At 42.8% G+C, this 7330-nt stretch overlaps 1 long non-coding RNA gene across 1 annotated transcript; it reads right to left on the minus strand.

Moving 5' to 3' along the window:
• Positions 1 to 374: 374 nt before the first annotated feature.
• Positions 375 to 3276, minus strand: LOC116653452 (uncharacterized). Its single transcript, XR_004307286.2, has 3 exons — positions 3179 to 3276; positions 1861 to 1999; positions 375 to 594 (listed from the first exon to the last, which is right to left on the minus strand). It is a non-coding gene; the product is annotated as an uncharacterized LOC116653452 (long non-coding RNA).
• Between the last annotated feature and the right edge of the window lie 4054 nt (positions 3277 to 7330).

Below are 7330 nucleotides of genomic sequence, written 5' to 3' on the forward strand. Positions count from 1 at the left end.
CCAATTAGAAGAAAGGGCAACTGAGTCAACCTCCTTTTTAAGAGGTTTTCACCCTCCATTCAGTCTGTGCATCTGCTTTATTAAATGGAAGAATCCTTATGAATCCCAAGGGCAGGTGGATTGTACTTTTAACTGTCCACCACACACTTCAGACTCTATAGATGCCTATAAAGCATCTATAAAGCACAGCAACTCTGCCTCTGTGCTTGGATCTGCTGCTATCTCCAGGAATCCAAATTACTGACAGTAACAATTCAAACACCAGATTACAGAAAGCATAGGAAAAAAAACAAAAAACAAAAAACACTAAACCCTGGAGCATCAGTCCTGAGTAAGGGATGGAAACATGCAAAGAAGAGTATATGTGGGGCTGGTTTGTTTTGCTTCTTAAAAATGAAGCCAGAAAGACACATAAGAAATGTCATACCTCTGCTTACCAAGGAGAAGTATCTTCCTTGTTTTTTTCTATGATATGCTTTGACAGTTCAGCATTGCTGTCTGCAGTTGTTTCAGTTTGCAGTTGTGGTGAACATAAGGAGTTCTGGATGATTTCGGGTCTTTTGTTCTTGGTAACAACAGAGGTTCATCCGTGCACTGCAGGACAGGGATGTATAGAGATCAGTTTGTACAGTTTCAACTGATTTTTAGTTAAGTGCCATGAACATTACTGTTTCATTACACATCTCACTGCATATTTCCTTCTGGATTTCATTTGCACAAGTCACTCATAGCAGCCACTAGAATGCAAATCATCAATAGAGAAGATGATTGATTAGCGACGAAGCACATTCACTGCAAAAATCAAGTTACAAATTTCTGTCCCAGACATCCAAAAGGACCAGTGACAGGACCAAACAGAACTGGTGTACACATAACTTCAATGGGCCACTTCTGAAAGTTTGCTCTAAAAGTGACTTATGGTGCTCCAAGAGCAGTACTCCCAGTGATGGCACATCCCATTCCAGTGACAGCAGATTTCACTCTCTGCAATACGCCAGCTCCCCGCACCCAAACTATTTTCTTTCTCTCTCAGCCCTGTGAGAGGGTGCAGAGGAGAGGCCACCTGCCCTGGGAACTGGAAGTGCTCCCAGGGTGTCCCTGCGCTCTGCACTAAGCTGGTGCTGCTCTGTCTACGAAGTAGGGGCTGCCCAGCAATGACACCTTTGGACTCCATCCTCAAACAAAACTGCCTAAATCTTTACACTGCAGTAAAACTCTAAACTCTTCTCCCTACAGAAATCAGGCCAGAGAGTGGGAGGTGGGGGCTCAGAGAGAGAAAGAGAGTGGGCGAGAAATTAAACAGCCTCTGGTATTCAAAGCCTGTGGATGACAGTTTCAAAAATATTTCTAGGGATACACTTGGCAGGCACTTGTCTGCAATTTCCTTCTAGAAACATATAAACAGCAGAGGCACACAAACGGCCTCTTACTCAGAGTTATAATTATCCTAATTGTTGTACCCATACAAAGATGGATTAGCAGCTGGCTGGGGCACCTCTTCCAGAGCTACTCCTTCCTCTGCCCCGTGCAAGCACTGCTCCTGCACTCATTCTCACTGAGCAAATGGCCAGGCTGCATCCCAGACCTCTAGCACACAGGCAAAGAGGTTTGTAACCCCTGCTCCTGAAGCCCTGAGGGTGAACACAGAGTACTGAGTCCCAACAAATGTAGGGGCTGATTTCCCAATGGACTTTAAAGAGCTATGAGTGCCTGCCTACTCCAAGGTCCTCTGAGAATCCTACAGTCCCAGACCCATGAAGAAATATAAACCAGGTGGCAGTTACTTCTAGTGCACAGAGACTTTATTGTTAAAACTAAAAAAGTTAATTCAAATTGATTGGGAATGTGAAGCTATAATACCTGAATGGAAGTTGTGCTGAAACCAGCAGAGGGATACCCACAGCCAAGTGAAAGGGGCTGCAAGGAGACCAGCTGCATCCTCCATGACTTCTCTCCTGATCCCAAGGACTTTCCATGCCTTGTGAGCCTTGCCAGCCACCTGTAATACAGACAAGTGGCTGTACACATAGAACAAGAAGATGAGTGAAAACAAGAGCCAACCCCAGAACACTCCTTAAAATCCTGCATGTTTCAGCAGGGCAGAGATATCCTGTAAGAACTGTGGGTGTGAGTTACTAATGTGAGTACTGATTTACCTTTCTAATTGACCCAACATACTACTGCTGTGCAAACAAATACGATATGTTTGTAAACAAACTGAATTCAATCATAAATGTAGTGTGACACAAATGTAGTTTGATAGTCACATTGGAAGCCCCTAGATATATATGCAAAAAGTGCCATCGCAATTAAAATGTGAGATCCTAACTCAGAAAGTAGACTGATAATAAGCAGTTTATTCACCAAATTAATGAACCTCCTAGCTATAGGTGGATGGTAATTACAGGTATCATGAAATGGAGTCACACTGTGTAACTGCACTCTAATTATATTTGCTGTATTAAAGCGCGACCCTAGTATTACACTGAGAAATGAGATGAAAAGCAGGAGAAAAATCCCAGCTCAGGATCCACGTGGGTGGAAAAACCCCGTAGCAGTACATATTCACAACTGCCTTTCCAGCTTCACAGCTTGCTGCCAAATATACGTGGCACACACATCTCTGGAGTAAGAGTGCGATTGCATGTGTTTGTACTGGCATTACACATGCAAAGCTCAGCTTAGAATCCTCCTGGAAGCACTGCTCTGTTACACTACCAGCAACAGGCAAACTCCATAATAGGAGTAAACTGTTAGCTGCACAAATTCTGTATTTTCCCTGCAGTATATTTGATCCTGATGGACTTATAGCTGGATGCAAGCACACTGTGCCAGTGCCAACGTGCCCTTCCTCCTCCCTGTCGTTTGTGCCTAAAGCTAAAAAAAACTGTGAGGAAGATAAGAGACTGTTCTCACTAGCTTTATGGTTGTTGGGTTTTCATATATTGCTTTTTCAGTGGCAAAGCTTGGTGATTAGCTCTGCGACCTTTCCAGTGCCCAGTCAGCTCAGAAGAGGCATGGGAAACACTCCAATACTCACTGAGAAAAGGGGTTGGGAGGGAAGAAAGCATGGGAAAGTTACCAGGGTTAAAAGAGAGAGAGAGAGAGAGGGAGGGAGGGAGGATGGGAGAAGGAAATCCATGCAGGAGAGCAACAAGTAGGTCACAACAGTACTTACAGATGCCCCCTCTGAAAAATACACACTTCCAGCCACAGGCGTGACATGTTTTGTCTTTTTCTCAAACCTGAAAGAAAGAAAACCTGTTTGAACTTGTGTAACACTGCCATCCAGTGCTGCGAGTGTGTCCCAGGCTGCAGCCCTACCTCTGTGCCCAGTCCCATCTCACCACAAGACAAAGACACAGCCCCTAGCAGGCCCCAGTTATCAGCATCCCTAATGCAGTGTCCCATGCCATAGCCCCCTGCCCATGAGAGGCCTGGCAGGCTCCACCTGATGGGAACATCCTCAGTCACTGAGATGTCTGGAGCACTGCAGATCACATAATCAAGCCCTCCTGTCAGGCCACTGAATCAGCTGCCTTCACCTCTAACAACTCAGTATCTTCCTTTAGAATGAAGGTAACGAGTATAGTTACACTTAATCAAGTTGAAAGGCTCAAGATTTTGAACTCACTGTGTGTATTGGCCAGAGAAGGGCAGGTAGTCACCATAACCTTTTATATCACAAAAGAACCCAAAGGAATAAGAAAGTAAATCTCTAAAAAGGTGAACTCATCCACATATTTTCACACCAGTTCTCCAGGTCTTTAACAGCCCAAGAGGCTCCTTACATGCTAAGTACCCTGCCAAGTGGTAGCATGCCTTAGGGCTTGAGACCACTATGGAGGCAGCTGCTCAGTAAATGGGGGAGGTGGAGTCACAGAGCAGTCAGGAGGCTGCTGACTGAGTTCTCCTTTAATGGTCACAACTAAATCTGATGAGAGGCAAATTTTTCTAATACATAGGAAGCAGTCGGACGGCATATTCAGAGACTTAGTTCAATCTTGACCTGATTGGTTTTCTTTTGAAGCAGGTATAAGCATCCATGTAAGATTTGAAGAGCCTTTTCATTTCAGGACCTCTGATAATAAAAGCAATATTGATTAACACAACCCAAAATAACTTAGAAGAAAAAGCCTCAGCATTTGCAAAAGGCAATATTTGTCTGTCTCACATAGCAGAGCCCTTCTTTCTTTGTGGTGCTACTAAAGTTTTATGCAGGCCTTTCCCACACCATGCCCCTTTTACAGAGAAACAGTTTTTGTCTGGTTCCACTTAACAACCTTCATTACAGAGATATCTGGAACTTTTTCACCACTAAATGAATTGATAGCTTTGCTACTGAATAATTACAAAAATAGCTTCCTTCAATGGAACAGCAGCAGAATGAACTGCAGTGAATCACAGAAATAGATCGGCTGGATTCTGAACGCACTCTGGTAGGAAAAGAGCAGCTGAATTTGACAAAATACAGCCACTTTCTCAGCTGAATTGCATAGTCAGGAGAAACTCTGCCTTTTAGATCAGGTGAATTTGAAAGGAAATCTTTGGTGTAACACAATAATATTTTCATAGCTGAGGAAATATAAACAAACACCTTTCTTTTTAGTTTTTCTGCAGTTATGTTTAGTTAATATTGAACGGATGGTTTGAAAATTTGTCGTAGGAATTGAAAGTGGGGTCTGGGTGTTTCTTCCTGACTTGAAGGGATACATCATTACTAATTAAAGCAGATACTGTAGCTACTGAAGCCAAGTGGATAGCAAAGAGTATTCTTCATGTCTTCATTTGCAAGAATGAATTAAATTCCTGGAATATGTACAGTAATAAACACTGGGTTTTACAAAAATGAAATCCTACTATTGATCAACATAGGGAGAAAGATAGAGTTATTCCTTTTTCCTAGGAATCCAAATCCCAAAAGTTTGGGTATTGTTTCTAGGCATCAGTTTTTGCCCGTTCCATAAAAAAGTACTGAGCTTTAAAATTCTTCCAGGTGAATTTGCAAGCAGAATCTATCAGGAAGGGATCTGTGTTCAGTTTTCAGTCCTCCCTCAGCCTCCTGTTCTTTTTTTGTTTTAATTTATTTTGTTCTTGCTTGCTCAGATAACCATTTCTCATTTCCAGCAACTAGAAGCCCCTTTTTTGGTGTTCAACAGCAAGGTGCACACACCCCTGGTGGCCTTTTGGTGCCATCCTAATCCTAAACACACAGACTAAACACTCTGTGCTTCACTGCCACTTTAAGATAAGGAAAAATGCCAGAACCAAAAGTTGTTATGAGAATTATGTGCATTCCATAAGGAAAAAGCCACTACGTTTTTCAAGGAGCACTGACAGCTAGCAATATGCCAGACATTTGTTGTCCTAGAGTTCTTAGATTCCATGTTGCAGGAGCATCAAGGAACAACCGTCTGAGCACAGTGACCTCTGATGCTTTGCAACAGCAAATAAAAGCATCAAGGAACAACTGTAGAACTTTAATTCGGAAATGTATGTGACACATAACAATGGCATCGTGGTAATGATGAGGTGAAAATACTCATTCACAGAGAGCTCACCTTTAAGGATTAAAACGGAGACTATGTTCATTTGTATGAAAGAGGGTTGCTGGTCCCTGTTAGTATCAGCCTACTATGGTGCCGCTGTCAATGTGGGCAGTGAGACCTGCTGGCTCAGTTTCCATCATCACTGGCATCCTTACCCCTGCTGAGAAAAGTGCAGGAGAAAAATCTTATTTTAAGTATGAAGGTGGGCCCTCCTGTTTTTAGGTTCCCAATACCAGCACTTACATAGGACTACATTAACAGAAGCAGTTCCTCTCAAAAATCTGGTTTGTGAAACAGATCAGCTGGACACCAAATAGCCAGAGAACTCAAAGGCTGTATCATAAAAACGAGTCTTCCACCTGAGAGTTCTGGTTTGTTTGATTTTTACCATCCTCCAAAGCTTATTAGTTGCACTATATTCCACAGCCATATCTGCAGGAGTCAGACTTTCATACTCAGCTTTCTATTAACCCTTAAATACTTTCAGAGCCAGAAATGCTCCCAGTTACACTGAAGGAGACTGGAGCTAAAGAAAACAGCTAAGTTTCTGCGCAGTGGAATCAATTTGCAGCAGATTTATGTATGTCAGCATGTAATACTTGTCTTATATCCAAACCTAGAGAGACAGAAGGTCATGATGGGAAGTCCCATTCATTGCCATCAGGCAGGTCTCTGAGGGGAGGAATGCAACCCACAGCATATCTTTCAGGCCTTTGTCACATGCATTTCAAAATTAAACAGCCTTCCACTCTTGAATAAGAACTCTAACAGGCTGAAGAAGAGTGCTGTGGGGAATTTTATGCTTCACTTTGCTCAAATAATTAATATAGTATAATGCTGGCTCACCACTGTCTCCCATCCTGCACAAGCTACACTAGCTAAATCTACAGAGAGATTCATCCTTCATTCTGAATGCAAATCCTCAGAGCCCCCTTTTCAGCTACTGCCTAACTTTGGAGCTGGCTAAATCCCCACGATGCCCAAGATTCCATCAGTAAAGCTCTCTGGTTGCCTATGCTTCTGCCTCTGGGCCTACTGACAGTGCTGAATAACTCAATATTTCAGTCCTACAGGGATTCACAAATAAGGCATTTCTCTTTCAGCAGATACATCTGCCAACTGTGATCCTGTAGGAATTTCTACTACCCTCAGTTAGCACAGACTAAAGCTGCAGGCAAGGGATGGTGGGATGGTATGAACTGCTACTGCTATAATAAGGGAGAGTCAGGAATAAAGGCAGTCAAATTATCTCAGAAGAGCTGGTTGTGGTGTGTTTGTGCCACTTCTGATCTGCTGACAGTCCAAATCCCTCATCTAAATCTTGCAGGAGTAAGATTTCACTGACCAAGTGAATATCACAGATACAGGCAGGACCTGACGAAAACACAATGCCCTGGAAAAGCAGCTTGAATTACAAAAGGTGTCTCATCATCCAAAAATCAATCATGTGCCTCCTTCTCCTTTCCTAGCTTTTGCCGCTGACCACCTTAGGGAGGTTTCTATTTCTGCACACAGCTTTTGTACCTCTCACTGGGTTCCATTTACCCAAGCTGTTTACTTCACTGGGCAGCAGAGCACCTAAGAACTGAACCACCAAAGCTAAGTTCTCTGCACAATATACCAGGTGAGTTTTGCTTGGGAATCCTATTTTTCCCCCCCTTCAGTGGGTAAGAATCCTGCAAAGCAGCAAATTATCTCTGAATTCAATAAATGCACATATGTACATTATTAATAAAAGTAATTGCATGATCTGTCATATTAGGCGGCTTACTTATGTGAAA

This window comes from Coturnix japonica, chromosome 5 (genome assembly GCF_054131305.1).
Source record: "Coturnix japonica strain WE chromosome 5, WE-NBRP24, whole genome shotgun sequence".
Lineage (NCBI taxonomy): Eukaryota > Metazoa > Chordata > Aves > Galliformes > Phasianidae > Coturnix > Coturnix japonica.